Raw genomic sequence first — 15,090 nt, 5'->3', positions numbered from 1 at the left:
GAATGTTACCATAATTAATAATAATATTTCAACAAAATATATAAACATTATAGTCATATTAATATTGTTATATACATTATTTTTATATTATTATATATTATACAAATAGAATGTATGTGTTCATTATAAGGACTTTCTTATAGGATGAAAGGATGCCTCCTTGGATAATGAGGTATTTTTAAACTGTGCAAACAAGAGCAATCTAAAATTAAAACTCTTACAGCTGAAATTTTGTTCGATCATATTGATTTATAGGTTAAATTTTTAGAAAACTGACCTAATGATTTAAAATATTAGCATGCAAAATATAAACTTAAGAAGTTTCTTAAATTGACATATATCCTAATTTTATAACTATAAATATTACTAATTCATATTTATATTATATTGATTAAATATTAAAATGTTAGAAAAACAGAATAAAAATATTGAGAAAGAAAACGGCAATCGATATTTATTTTAAAACGTAAAATAAAAGGTATTAATGAGACCACACCGTCATAAAATGCACATAACACATAATACGTAGGGGTAGGGGTGAGCGTCAAATTCCAGACTGGGATCCTAGTGATTAGGACATGGAAAAAGATAAATATGGCTCTTATGAATTAGCTTTTAAAACTATTTGACTCTGACAATTTACTTGGTTTATTGACTGAGTAGTCTTTATTTGACTTCGAATGTATTAAGCCATGGAAACTACATAACTCACGTGTAATTTGAAAGTCTACAAAATGAGATCCAGTTTTTTGTGTTAACAATGCAAAAAGTTTACCACTGAGAGCATCTCTCCAATGTCAAAGCGAAAATCCAGAGCCATGAGTGGAAGAGTCTGGTTATTGGAGAATACTGCAAGGCTGATTATCTTATTTCCCATATTACTAATATGCACCGTTAGAGCAGATCCGGAGAACAGGCTTATAGCTTTTGGATGCCCCACAGCCCCCTACAACAACGTTACAGTCTTTCAAAAAAATCTGAACACGGCTCTCGCATCTGTGGTAAAAGATGTCATTCCAAAAGGGTTTTCAACAATAAAAGAGGTGGATGCAACAGATCTTGCAGATTCTGTATATGTTCTCGCGCAGTGTAGAAAAGATAAGTCTTCTTCTGACTGCGTTACCTGCATAAAGGCAGCTCAAAATCAAGTTCTCAGCTGTTTCAATCGAAGTTATTGTGGCGGCAGGGCGACCTACGACGGCTGTTATCTGCACTTCAAGTACCTTAACTTTTATAATCAGGTGTGCGGTCGCACCACCAAGCCCTCCTCCAATTCAGTTGCGGAAACTGGTCGAAGTTTGATAAGCAATCTTCGCACTGCAACTCCCAATACAAAATATTATTTTGCTGCCCAGACGAGCCACCCCAATCTATGGACTTGCCTCCTATATCCGCTCCCTCACAACGGACAACTGTCAAAAGTGCGTGAGGATTGCTTAGACCAACAGAATTAAGTGTTTCCCTGCCTCCGACGGACAGGCTACTGATGCTGGCTGCTACTTGCGATACGATACCAAACCCTTCTTCCCAAGCAATGCCACTATTGAGCTCACAAATTTCTTAGACAGGGGTTAGAGATTGTTTATATACAATTAAACAGTTTCCAATTTTGTTAATGTTTTTTACTGCATCTTTCCTTAAAATAAGCAACTTTCAAGTTCAGAAATTAAATTTCATAAAACTACCCGAGTCGCTCTTGTTTAGAATTTCTGTCAGACATTTAGCCTAATTACGATTATTTTCTTTTCCTCATTTCATTTTTCAGGCAAGGAGAAGAAGGCGAGTTCAAGAGTGGGGATAATAAGTGGTGCTGGGGGAGGCGTATTCGTATTCAGCCTCATAACTTGTCTCCTTTCCTTTGGGAAGCAGATGTTGAAATATTTAATGCTACAGTCTTTTGTCCCGGGTGCCAAACACTCACCTACCTCCTGACGGATTGCAGAACGATCAGAAAATTGAATGTGGGTTGGTGAGTTTTCAAATCTGATAAAGAAGAGGGAAAACGTTTTGCTGGTAAGACAAAAGGAATGATCTATTTCATTTGACCAGAGTGAGAGTTGAAGAGATCAGAAGTTGCAAAGAAGAAAGAAGAAAAAAAGTAATCGACAAATCTAGTTGTGCAAAGGATAGAAGGAAGCGTATTTCGTGCCTGCAGTTGCACGTGTTTCTTTGCTGATCATTCTATAAGTTTGTGTTTTTTTAATTCATCCTGTGAAGTAGTGATTGCTCCAGGCACTATTCTATGTAGTCATTAGAGCTATAAGTTTGAAGTTTAAAATTTGAAATTTCATAAGTTTGAAGTTTTAGCATTATTTTAAGGTTTTCTGGTTGAAGCCGAATGCTCCCAATTTTTTGTAATAGTTTTATTCAAAGTGAATAGCAGGCAAGTAGGCATACTTAAATCCATTGCTCTTCCTTATTTGTTACAATTGAGAAGTTTATTGTCGTATGCTCCACACTGCAGCTCTCTAGTTTTAATGGTGAAAATATTCACGACATAAGTCTTGTCACTCGGTATTGTCTTTGGTAGAAATTTTCTGCAGTTATTGTTGAGCTCACTTGGCATCCACTTCTACCAAGCTCCACCATGCAGTGGTGACCAAGCTTACTCAGCATCCTCACTGCCAAGCTCACTCGGCATATACTTGCCAAGTTGCTTTGTGTGTTGAGCTAGCTCGACACCTTCTCCTGTCATCAACATCTATTGGTGCGGAGCAAAACTAACACTTGGCAATAGTTAGTGTTGAACAGGGTGATCAGTCAAAGAAAAATGCTAATGTGGCTGATGTGAACATGGGAAATGCAAACAATCTGACTACCTTCATCATGTGTAATATTGGTGAAAAAGGATGCCCTGAGGTATGGTACCTGGACAGTGGATGTAGCAACCACATGAGTGGTAATGAAAGTTTATTTTCTTTCATTGATAAGACTTTTAAGTCTAAAATTAAAATGGAAAATAATGAAACCATTTCCATAGTGGGCAGAGGATCTATTATGGTCCACACCAAGCAAGGTGAGAAGAAGGAAATACAAAATGTGTAATTTGCCCCCAATATGAAACACAATTTGATGAGTGTTGGACAACTCATTCAAAATGAATATGAGGTGCTAATGAAAAATTACAAGTGTGTCATTAATGAGAAGGATGAGTAATAGATTACTTGCAGTAGTCCAAATGACAAAGAACCAGGTGTTCTTGTTGAGAATTGACACATGTTTCTCTTCTCAAGTTAGTTCTGCACCTCCCAAGCATGCATGTACAATAGTACATAAGTAATCAGCTTTTAGGAGTGTGATTGAAGACCCCTCCAAGCTTTGGCATCTCAGGTATGGACATCTTGGCTTTGTTGGCTTAGATTTTTTGTCCAAGAAAAGAATAGTAGATGGTTTACCAAGCATTGTAAATTCATATGAGAAGTGTGAGGCTTGCATATTGGGTAAGCAACATAGGCTTCCCTTCAATTCTAGAAATTCTAGAGGGGCTAGAGCAACATTAGAATTGGTGCATTTTGATTTGGTAGGCCTTATGCAAACTACTTCTATTGGGAGGAGTACTTATTTTATAATATTCATAGATTATTTTAGTCGTAGGACACGGGTGTATTTTTTGAAGAATAAATCTAAAGCTTTTGACAAATTTGTTGAATTTAAAGCCCTGGCTGAAAAAGAATGTGGACACTATATTAAGGTCCTTAGATCAGATAGAGGAGGGGAGTATACCTCCAATATGTTTGTAAATTTTTGCAAGAAAAATGGCATAAGAAAAGAGCTAATAGCTAGCTATACACTGCAACAAAATGGAGTGGCTAAGAGGAAAAATAGGACCATTGTTAAAATGAAAAGAAGTATGATGAAAGCAAAAGGACTCCCAACTAAATATTGAGGAGAAGCTATAGCAATAGCAGTATACTTGATAAGTAGGTGTCCTACAAATTTTGTTCAAGACAAGATACCTCTTGAGGCTTGGTCAAGGGGCAGATGGACAATTGAACACTTGAGAGTGTTTGAATTTGTAGCATATACACATGTGCCTAAGAAACAAATGAAAAAGTTGGATGACAAAAGTGTGAAGTGCATCTTCATAGGGTACAACTAAGAATCAAAGGCCTATAGACTATATGATCCAATTAACATGAAGATCATCATTTCAAGAGATGTGGAGTTTCTTGAAAATTAGTCATGGGATGGCTCAGTAGATGAATCCTCAAGCACTTCAAGCAAAGTGCCTACTATTGAAGATGAATAAGATGACATTGGTGATCAAAAATAAGATGGAGTAGCAAACATAGATTGCAGACAAAGGAAAAAAGGTAAGCAACCCTTAACATGCCAAGAAACAGCTCCAAGCACATGAAGACAACCCTGAGCTAGTATCCAAAATAGTAGCAATAGCAATAATGAAAATTTAGATCTCACTCTCACCTCCCTATTACCAAGAAAGACCAAGAGTCAAAGAGAAATATACTAAGATGAAAGGTATGAGGAAGATTATGATGATAATGTAAATTTTGCATTATTTTCTCATAGTGATCCAATTTATTTTGAGGAAGTTGTGAATGAGGAGAAATAGTGTAATGCCATGGATGAGGAGATAGATGCTATTGAAAGAAATGAGACATGGGAGTTAACTACTTTTCCTCCCAAGAAATAAGTAGTTGGAGTGAAATGGGTCTATAAGACCAAGTGCAATGCTAAAGGAAAAATAGATAGGCATAAGGCATGTTTAGTGGTCAAGGGGTACAAATAGTAGTATGGCAGAGATTATGATGAAACATATGCGCCAGTTGCAGGAATGGAAACCATGTGTGCTATCATAAAAATTGCAGCCTAGCACAAATGGAAGGTATATCAAATGGATGTGAAGTTTGCCTTCCTAAATGGTGTATTGAAGGAAGAAGTGTATGTGCAGCAACCACCTGGTTATGAAATTGTAGGTGAAGAGAACAAGGTGTATACACTGAAGAGAGTTCTATATGGGTTCAAACAAGCTCCATGGGCATGGTATAGTAGTATTGACTTATATTTGATGAGCAATGGCTTTAGTAAAAGCGATGGTGAACCCACACTTTACATCAAGGTAGAAAATGGTAATGTGTTGATTGTTGTCTTGTATGTAGATGATTTATTTTTTACTAAAAATGATAATTTCCTAATTGGTGAGTTCAAAGAGGCCCTGAAAAATGAATTCAAAATGATAGACCTAGGTCTCTTGAAGTATTTTCTAGGCATAGAAGTAAAAAAAATGCATGATGGCATCTTAATCTCTCAAGAAAAATATGCAAGGTGGATCTTGGAGAGATTCAAAATGCAAAATAGTAAGGCAGACCCAACACCAACAATAGTAGATTTGAAGTTGAGCAAGGAAGATTGTAGCAAAAGTGTGAATCCAACACTATACAAGAGGATTGTTGGAAGTTTGATGTATTTGACTGTAGCTCGGCTAGACATAATGCATGTAGTAAGTTTGATTTCCAAATTTATAGAAACACCAAAGGATTCCCAGTGGCAAGAAAGAAAGAGGATCCTAAGGTATGTGAATGGTACCAAGGGATTTGGGATTTTGTATACTACAAAAAATGATTTAAAGTTGGTTGGTTACACAGATAGTGATTGGGCTAGAAGTTTAGATTATAGGAAGAGCACTTTCGGATACATGTTTCATATGGGATCAGATGTAATTTCATGGGCATCCAAGAAGCAACCTATTGTTGCTCAATATATGCCAAAGGCTTAATACATAGCAGCAAATGCAACAACATGTCAGATAGGTATAAGGCACGTTTAGTGGTCAAGGGGTACAAACAGTAGTATGGCAGAGATTATGATGAAACATATGCGCCAGTTGCAGGAATGGAAACCATGTGTGCTATCATAGAAATTGCAGCCTAGCACAAATGAAAGGTATATCAAATGGATGTGAAGTCTGCCTTCCTAAATGGTGTATTGAAGGAAGAAGTGTATGTGCAGTAGCCACCTGGTTATGAAATTGTAGGTGAAGAGAACAAGGTGTATACACTGAAGAGAGTTCTATATCGGTTCAAACAAGCTCCATGGGCATGGTATAGTAGTATTGACTTATATTTGATGAGCAATGGCTTTAGTAAAAGCGATGGTGAACCCACACTTTACATCAAGGTAGAAAATGGTAATGTGTTGATTGTTGTCTTGTATGTAGATGATTTAATTTCTACTAAAAATGATAATTTCCTAATTGGTGAGTTCAAAGAGGCCTTGAAAAATGAATTCAAAATGATAGACCTAGGTCAATTGAAGTATTTTCTAGGCATAGAAGTAAAAAAAATGCATGACGACATCTTAATCTCTCAAGAAAAATATGCAAGGCAGATCTTGGAGAGATTCAAAATGCAAAACAGTAAGGTAGCTCCAACACCAACAATAGTAGATTTGAAGTTGAGCAAGGAAGATTGTAGCAAAAGTGTGAATCCAACACTATACAAGAGGATTGTTGGAAGTTTGATGTATATGACTGCAACTCGGCCAGACATAATGCATGTAGTAAGTTTGATTTCCAAATTTATAGAAACACCAAAGGATTCCCTTTGGCAAGCGGGAAAGAGGATCGTAAGGTATGTGAATGGTACCAAGGGATTTGGGATTTTGTATACTATAGAAAATGATTTAAAGTTGGTTGGTTACACAGATAGTGATTGGGCTAGAAGTTTAGATTATAGGAAGAGCACTTTCAGATACATGTTTCATATGGGATCAGGTGTAATTTCATGGCCATCCAAGAAGCAACCTATTGTTGCTCAATATATGCCAGAGGCTTAATACATAGCAGCAAATGCAACAACATGTCAAGCTATTTGGTTAAGGAGGATCTTGACAAATTTGAATGAAAGGTAAGAGGATGGAATCACAATTTATTGTGACAACATCTCATCAATTGCATTATCCAAGAATCCAATCTTCCAAAGGAGAAGAAAGCATATAGAGATAAAATATCACTTCATTAGAGAGTTTTTGGAGAATGGAGATATCAAAATTGAATTTTACAAGTCTGAGTAGCAACTAGCAGACATTTTTACTAAGCCATTAGGAATTGGAACATTTGTACACCAAAGAGAGAGTCTTGGTGTAGTTGATGTGGATCAGCAATAATCCTTTTTTTTTTTTGGCTCAAGACAAATGGGGAGTGTTAAAATATTTAATGTTGCATTCATTTGTTCCTGGAGCCAAATACTCACCTACCACTTGACAGATTGCAAAATGATTAGAAAATTGAATGCGGGTTGGTGAGTTTTCAAATCTGAAAAATGAGAGGGAAAACATTTTTCTGGTAAGACAAAATGAATGATATGTTTCATTTGACAAAAGTGAGAGTTGAAGAGATCAGAAGTTGTAGAGAAGAAAGAAGAAAGGAAGTGATTAGTAGATATAGTCATGCAGAGGACAGAAGGAAGCTTGTTTCATGCTTGTGGTTGCATATGTTTCTTTGCTGGTCATTCTGTAAGTTTGTGTTTGTTCAATTTGTCCTATGAAGTAGTGATTGCTCCAAGCACTATTGTATGTAGCCATTAGAGCTGTAAGTTTAAATTTTTACCAGTTTGAAGTTTTAGGGTTATTTTAAGGTTTTCTAGTTGAAGCCAAATGCTCCTAATTTTTTGTAATAGTTTTATTCAAAGTGAATAGCAAGCAAGAAAGCATACTTAAATCCATTGTTCTTCCTTATTTTTTTGCATTTGAGAAGTTTATTATTGTATGCTCCACACTTTGGCTCTCTAGTTTTAATGGTGAAAATATTCACGATCTATAAATCTTGTCACTCAATATTGTCTTTTGTAGAAGTTTTTAGTAGTTATTGCCAAGTTCACTCAGCATCCACTTCTACCAAGCTCCACCCTACAATGGTGACCGAGCTCACTTGGCATATACTTGCCGAGTTGCTTTGTGTGTCAAGTTCACTCGACATCTTCTTGTTTTGAGCTAGCTTGGCACCTTCTCCTATCACTTAGTATCTATTGGTGCCAAGCAAAACTAGCACTCGAAAATAGTTAGTATCAAGAAAAAATTTTGAGCTGTGATTTATTTTTCATAGTAGATAATGTGGTCAAGCCCGAAGAAAGGTAAATCCATAAAAGCTAATATGCTATAGTAATTTAGACTCTGAAGCAACTCTTGCGACTCAATTTGATCATAGCTATTACTAATATAACAAAGATATGGAACATTGGATATTGAAGGAGCCATAGAACTTCGTGGGCCAGAAGGTTTCAACTTCAAGATATTGAAAATGGTGATCAACAATTTTGATCAGGCAAACAAACTTGGACAAGGAGGGTTTGGCAAAGTATTTAAGGTATATTGTAATTTATTTTCTGTCCATTTTGGCCTTCTCTTTTGATGCATTCAAACTCATCTGCTATTGGAGGAAATTTGCAGGGAATGTTGACAAGTGACAAAGTTGGGGCAGTAAAGAAGCTAACGTTAGGTCACTCTTCCTATGCAATTTCAGAATTTGAAAGAAAAGTCAAACTCATTTTAAATGTCCATCACAAAAATCTTGTGCATTTACTTGGATGTTGCAGACAAGGTCAAGAAAGAATCTTGATTTATGAGTACATGCCCAACAACAACCTTGACATATTATTATTTGGTTCCATATTCCCTATCATTCCTCTTTTTTATTCCTTCATCCTTTCCAAACATGATCATGGGTTGTGAAATTTTTGTGAATTGCCCTTTGTTTAGAGGGAAAAAAAAGACTTTTGAGTTGGAAGGAAAGGTTTGAGATTATCATGGGCACTGCTCATGGTCTAGCCTATCTCCACAAGGAATTCCCTGTCTATTTCATCCATCGTGACATTAAATCAAGTAATATATTGCTTGAAAACAACTTTAAGGAAAAACTAGCAAATTTTGGGCTAGCAAGACTTCTGCCAAATGATAAAACTCACGTCGGCACAAAATTTGCAAGAACACTATGAAAAAACTATTGACTTATCTAGTTATCTTATCTAATCTTGAAGTTTTCAATATAGTTAGTAACACCATTATTTTACAGTATTACAGAGGATACACTACTCTTGAATACACTCACCATGGGCAATCAATAGAGAAAGAAAACACCTACAACTTTGGTGTGGTGGTTCTCAAAATTCTCAGTGGTTGAAAAAGCATTGACTTCAAGCAACCACCAGATATGCAATATCTTCTTCAATGGATATTTTATTTTTAACAATAGTCTTTGAATCCTATAATCCCATCATTCTCATCCCTAAAAATCTTAATCATTTTTCTTAAAATAATAATGGTAGGTTTAGAGCCTATACGAAGATAACAAGGTTTTAGAGTTGGTGGAGAGTGAGAAGCAGATGGAAGTGTATAGCGAAAAAGAGGTTTTGAGGGTGATAAATCTTATATTTGTATGCATACAAGCTTCTCCCAGACAAAGACCATCAATGTTTGAGGTTGTGGCAATACTATTAAGTAAGGATTAGATTGATTTTCAGAATCGTCTGCAACCATCATTCGTAGATGTGGGGCACAATGAACATGGAGGAAGTTCCAATTCTGGCACACCTGCCTCTCAATCAAATGCAATGATTTTAGTAACCCTTTATTCTTGTTCAAAGTGGCTATTTCTCTTGTTGATGGACACATGGAATTTAGCAAGCAAGAATGTATTATTAATTTCGAATCGACTATACAATCCCTCCTTCCTCTTTTCAAATAGGACTTTATAATATTGCAATAATATTATTCTCATTCTCTATCTAATCATGAGAGTTTTAGAAAGAGCTATGTAACAAATCAAAAGGTCTCATATAGGCTAAAATTAGTTTTGCAATATAATTTTTAATTGTATTAAAAGATAAGTTCGATTTTTGAAAAACATGATGATGAAGTGGACGAGAAATATGAAAAGAGCATGGAGAATGAATGAGAAAAGAGAAGAATGGTAATATAATGGTAGGATCAAATAAACTAATTCAATAATGAGTATCTAGAAATAAGAACAAGAACGACTTTTAAGGATATAAATACCACCAAGAATTATATGGTTGAATTATAAGAATTTGGGAAAAAAATATTGAAAAGGAAAAATATGGAAAAAATTAAAATGATTCAACATATATTTGAATGAATAATTGCAATATTTGCATCCATAAAGTTTTCACATGTATAGTTTCAAGTACATTTGAATGAGTTAAAAGAAAATAAAACATTTCAAGAAGCAGCACATGAACATTAGATCCAAAAGGGAAGAGGAGGAAAATTAAAAACTGATAATTTTAGGGATGTTTTGGAGGAACACCTAAAATATCTATTTGATAATTAGAACCTAATAAATGGCATCCTTGTTCGTAACTTTTGTAGTTGTTCTCTTTTCATTTCTTTTGAGTTATATGATACTTTCATCTATGTTAGCTTTGGCATGCATACCAATTTTGAAAATTATGGTCTACATTACTATAAGATACTCCATACTTAGATATTTTTCTCTACGTATGTGTCATTTTGGTGCTTGCATTTTGTTACTAATAAAATACATTTCAAAGGCACCTTGAAACCCTTTAAAAAAAATTTGACTAGGATCTGAAACTTGCATAAAATAAGATAGCTATGAGAAGGAGTCAAGATCCTAAAATCAACCCATACACGTCTAAAAAAGAGAATCTAAAATTAAAACAATATGCAAAGAATGAGATTCATAAACAAGATACTAAATCATCTTAGTTGAATTCATAGGGTTGGTATATGCTACCTCACCCACAAATGTAGTACAAGTGTTTTTATAGGTTCCATTAAGATAATAAATGACTTTTAACAAGACTCCCATAGCATTAACATCTATAAGAAAAAGGATAAAATAAATTACACTAACTAGAAAAGTTTGAATCTCCAAAAATGAAGAGGAACTATAGGTTTTGAAAGGATCCCTAGTCATTCACAATGAGTTTTGATATGGCTCCCAAAATTAATCATATAAAGAAAAAGATAGGTAATGGTTGAATTGAGTAAATTATATAATAAGTATGTGGTAGATATTCATGCATGTAAGATAACAATGTAGATGAAAAAGGATTAGTTTTAATAATTTACTTAAAATATAAAATTATATGTACTCACAATCATAGTTAATATGGAGTTTATTTGAGAAAAGATTATATTTACCATGCTCAATAAAAGAATATTAAAATATAAAATATATATTTTAAAGAGAAATATTTGAGAAAAAAATGTGTGATATTGGAGAATGGTGATGGATAAGAAAATGTTGTTTCAAGTTATGAGTATTTAAAAAATATATTATCCTATAAAATATTAAATGGCCTACATATTCTTTAAAAAAAATAAAGTTTAGTAGTATAGGCCCTTATATAACTTATTTAACATATGGAAAAGAGCTTGTAAAATTTTGTTAACTTCAACAAAATAGTTATAGGAAACCTCATCAACTTTCAAATATTATGGATTTAACCTATTGCATAACACTCAAATGGTGGAAGCTCAAGTTTGAAAGCCATGTGGTCTTTCCCTATTATTTGGATTTCTTTAGATAAGAAATTTTGGTCAGAAATTGAGGAGACTTCTTCTGATTTTTCCTCTCATGGGGTTATTTCTTTCTACATTGGTTTGCGACCTAGTCTATCTTATTTACATAGGTGGATTTATGTTCATTGGGAACCTATTATCTTGGGTACTCTTCACATTTTCCCTATGGCTTGGGGTTTTTTGGTTGCTAAATTTGATATTGCAAAAGATAGGAATTTGATTCTATGTAATAATTCTTTCACATGGGTCAATCATTTCATGATTGTTGTGAAACCTTAGATCCCTAATTTTTCATGTCTTCATAAATCTTTAAGAAGATTCCAATTTGTATGAGGCTTCCATATCCTCCTCTTCATCTTTGGGTTGATACTCTTCTTGAATCTATGGGAGATGCATTTGGATAGTTTTTTATGGTAGATGAGCTATGGGATGATATGATCCACTCTACTTATGTTTGTATTATAGTAGAGATGGATACTCCCAAGGGTTTACCATAAATGATTATATTAGAACACTTAAGAGGGTCTTGGATTTAGACTATGGACTATGAAGGGATTCCTTTTAGGTGTAGAAAATGCTTTAAAATAGGCTACCTTGGAGCTCAATGTGGTCTATAGAAAGTTATGACTAAGAAGTCTTCTTCTTGGTTGAAGGGCACCTCTATTGAAAATTACACTATTTATAAGAAAATTTAGGTTTCAGCTGAGGCTAATGGTTCTACTCCTAAATTTAATTAATTTTTTCCTAAACCTGATCCTATGAAGGTTGTGAAAGCTAGTCCTAGTATTTAGTACAAGAAAGGAGAAAGATATAAGTTAGTTGTTATTCCCCTATCTAATTTTCATTAAAGGAAGATACATGTTGCATAAATTCATGCTTATCACAATATCTATTGGTGAATTGATGTATTTTTTCACTTTAGGATCTTCCTAACATTGTGAAGAAGGTGAAAGATATGAACATACGTAGAAAGGTGCAAATACATGGAAAATAAGGTTTTGAGATACCTTTGGGATTTTTATCAAAGGGGTAGAATTAGTGTAGAAAAGGAGGAGATGAGTAGAAAAAGGAAGAAGATAAATATGAAATATATAGTCTATTATCAAAGGGGGAGTGAAGCAATGAAGCATAGAGATGAAGTATAAAGAAAAAGGGAGAGAGAACATGATGATGGAGACAACTAGATGGAGTGAAGAATAAAGGAAATAGTTTTTTAATCAAAAGGGAGTGATAAGGTGAATGAAGAACATAATGCACAAATGATGTTAGTGTTGGTATCTTTAACCTCTGTTGTCTATTAGTGTCAATCACTTAGTCATTTACAAGGTAGAGTTAGATAGTCATCACTATGATTGAGCTACTTTATAGAGGTTGAGTCATGTACATAAGATAGTACGTAATCAGTAATTGTATAGAAGCCGAATAAAGTGTGGTCATAGAGAAATTTTCTATACAGATTGAGCTCATTCAGTGAATGAGCAAGTCATCAATGGATAAGCGCACTTCCAATTATATAAGTATTAAGTAATATAGTATGTTCTGAGCATAATATATACTAAGCATCAGGAACTTAATAAAGGTCAAGAAAGGAAAATGCTGAGCACTAGTAATAGTAGACACTAAGAAAATGTATAATTTACATAAAACATAGGAATGGAACAAAGTTTTAGGAAAAATGATTATCAGGTTGACTTGGAAAGTATATTTAAGTTTTGAAGAGGTTATTATAGAACATGTAATAGTTGTTGAAGTTGTTACAGAACATTTACATGGTGTGGATAACATATCCCCATGTGTATGTTCAATGTTTAGCATGAAGAGGCAAAACACATAACCATATAGAAGAATCTTCATGGAGTCTTTATATAGCGGTGATATTAACATAGATCAATGTGATAAAGGGAGATAGATAGTGTGGAAGAAAGTGATCATGTGCGTATGAAGAGTAGAGAAGAATATCAAAAGTCTTTCAAGGGTTTTGTATTATCTAATAGAAAAAATCACTTATTCATAAGAAGTGAAAGTGGAAAGAAAAGTCAAGAATATCATATTAGAGAAGAGGATTAGTTAGTAAGGAGAAGAATTGAGATCAGCTTGCAGCAAAAATTGAGAGTCAGGGATTGAGATGGTTTTAAAAGACTTGAATTAGGGTAAATCTATTAATAGAGTAGTCTAAATAGATCTTTGTAAATCTCCTAATAGAGTCCTTATTTAGTTGTAAGTGACAAATCCTCTAACCAAGTGAAACCTAATAGTTTCTTAAGTCTTTAATAGGATAGACTCCTCACAAAGTATATCATATAGTATGGTTAAACATTATAGCCTTAACTAGTTAACATCATTACTATAGTAGTAACAATTTTTGGGTCTCATCCCCACCCCAATTTTACCTTCACCTTTGAGAGTTATTGGGTAGCTTTTATTATGTTATGTATTATTACTTTCATTCATGTGATTAAATTGATTCACATGTTATAGAAAGTTTACATTTATTGTATTACATGCATAAGTTATTATTGGATGTGGATGAATCTGTGAAAAGGTATAAAGTGTTATAGATTCTGATTCGCCCCCTCCCTCCTCTTAGTATCTACTTTACTCCTCCTTAAATCAACAATTGGAATCAGAGAACTAGTTATTTGAAGGAAGCTTAAAGGCTTGGAGATTAGGTCTTGGAAGATGGAGGCTTTCAAACTAGACAAAACTATTGACAATTAGGTGATCAACATCCATTTCACACTGCAAAAACTAGCATGGGCATGAAAATATTTGAAGGGTTCCCTAAAAAGGAGAAAATAAATTTCCATTTAGATAAAGAAATTCTCTTATGAAGAAGTTGAAACTAAAGGACTATTTGAATCAATCAATCCTAATGAAAAAGAATTTTTTGGACTACTTCAAAAGAAAAAATTCTTCAATGAAGAGGTAATGGTACTAAAAAGAGAACATGAAATCCAATTAGTAAGACTATGTGAAGTGACTGAAAAAAGAAAGAAAGTTGAAGAAGATAGAACTATGGAAGAAGATTACAAGAGGGTAATGGATACTAGACTAGAAGAAAGGATATTAGATCTACATAAGATCACAAATACACAAATAGGTCTAATGAATCAACTACTGGTTGCAACTTAGATACTAAATCACAAAGATCTAGATATTACAAACCTAAAATATCACAATGAGATACTAAAGATTGAACTAAAGAATGAGAAGAAATCTATGGAGAAATTCAAAAGATCAAATAAAGAAATGAAATATTTTAAAGAACTTATTAAGTCATCAAGGTGTTCCAATGGGTGAAGACATTCATGCATTGAGAAAGAAAAATCATTCAAGAATGGAGAAATGAGGAATGTAATGCCAAAAGGGAAACCAACTTGCTATCACTATGGAAAAACTAGTCATACTATAAATATCTGTCAAAGAAAATATGGTATGCAAAATTCTAACCCTAAGTCATCAAGTACATGAATGTAGGTCAAAATTGAGGAATACACCTACTACACCTAGATTTGAAGGATACTTCTACAACTTTCATAAATATGGGCATAGGGCATTTGAAATGTC

The 15,090-nt window shown here is 33.9% G+C and overlaps 1 pseudogene; it reads left to right on the top strand.

The window, feature by feature from the left end:
- The first annotated feature begins 812 nt into the window (after positions 1–812).
- On the top strand, positions 813–9,910 carry LOC149536963 (cysteine-rich receptor-like protein kinase 3; annotated as a pseudogene).
- The last annotated feature ends 5,180 nt before the right edge of the window (positions 9,911–15,090 follow it).

This window comes from Cupressus sempervirens, chromosome 10 (assembly GCF_028749045.1).
Source record: "Cupressus sempervirens isolate cs-2001-9-10 chromosome 10, ASM2874904v1, whole genome shotgun sequence".
Taxonomy (NCBI): domain Eukaryota; kingdom Viridiplantae; phylum Streptophyta; class Pinopsida; order Cupressales; family Cupressaceae; genus Cupressus; species Cupressus sempervirens.
The sequence above is the reverse complement of the archived record's forward strand: the minus strand, read 5'-3'. Positions and strand labels throughout refer to the sequence as shown.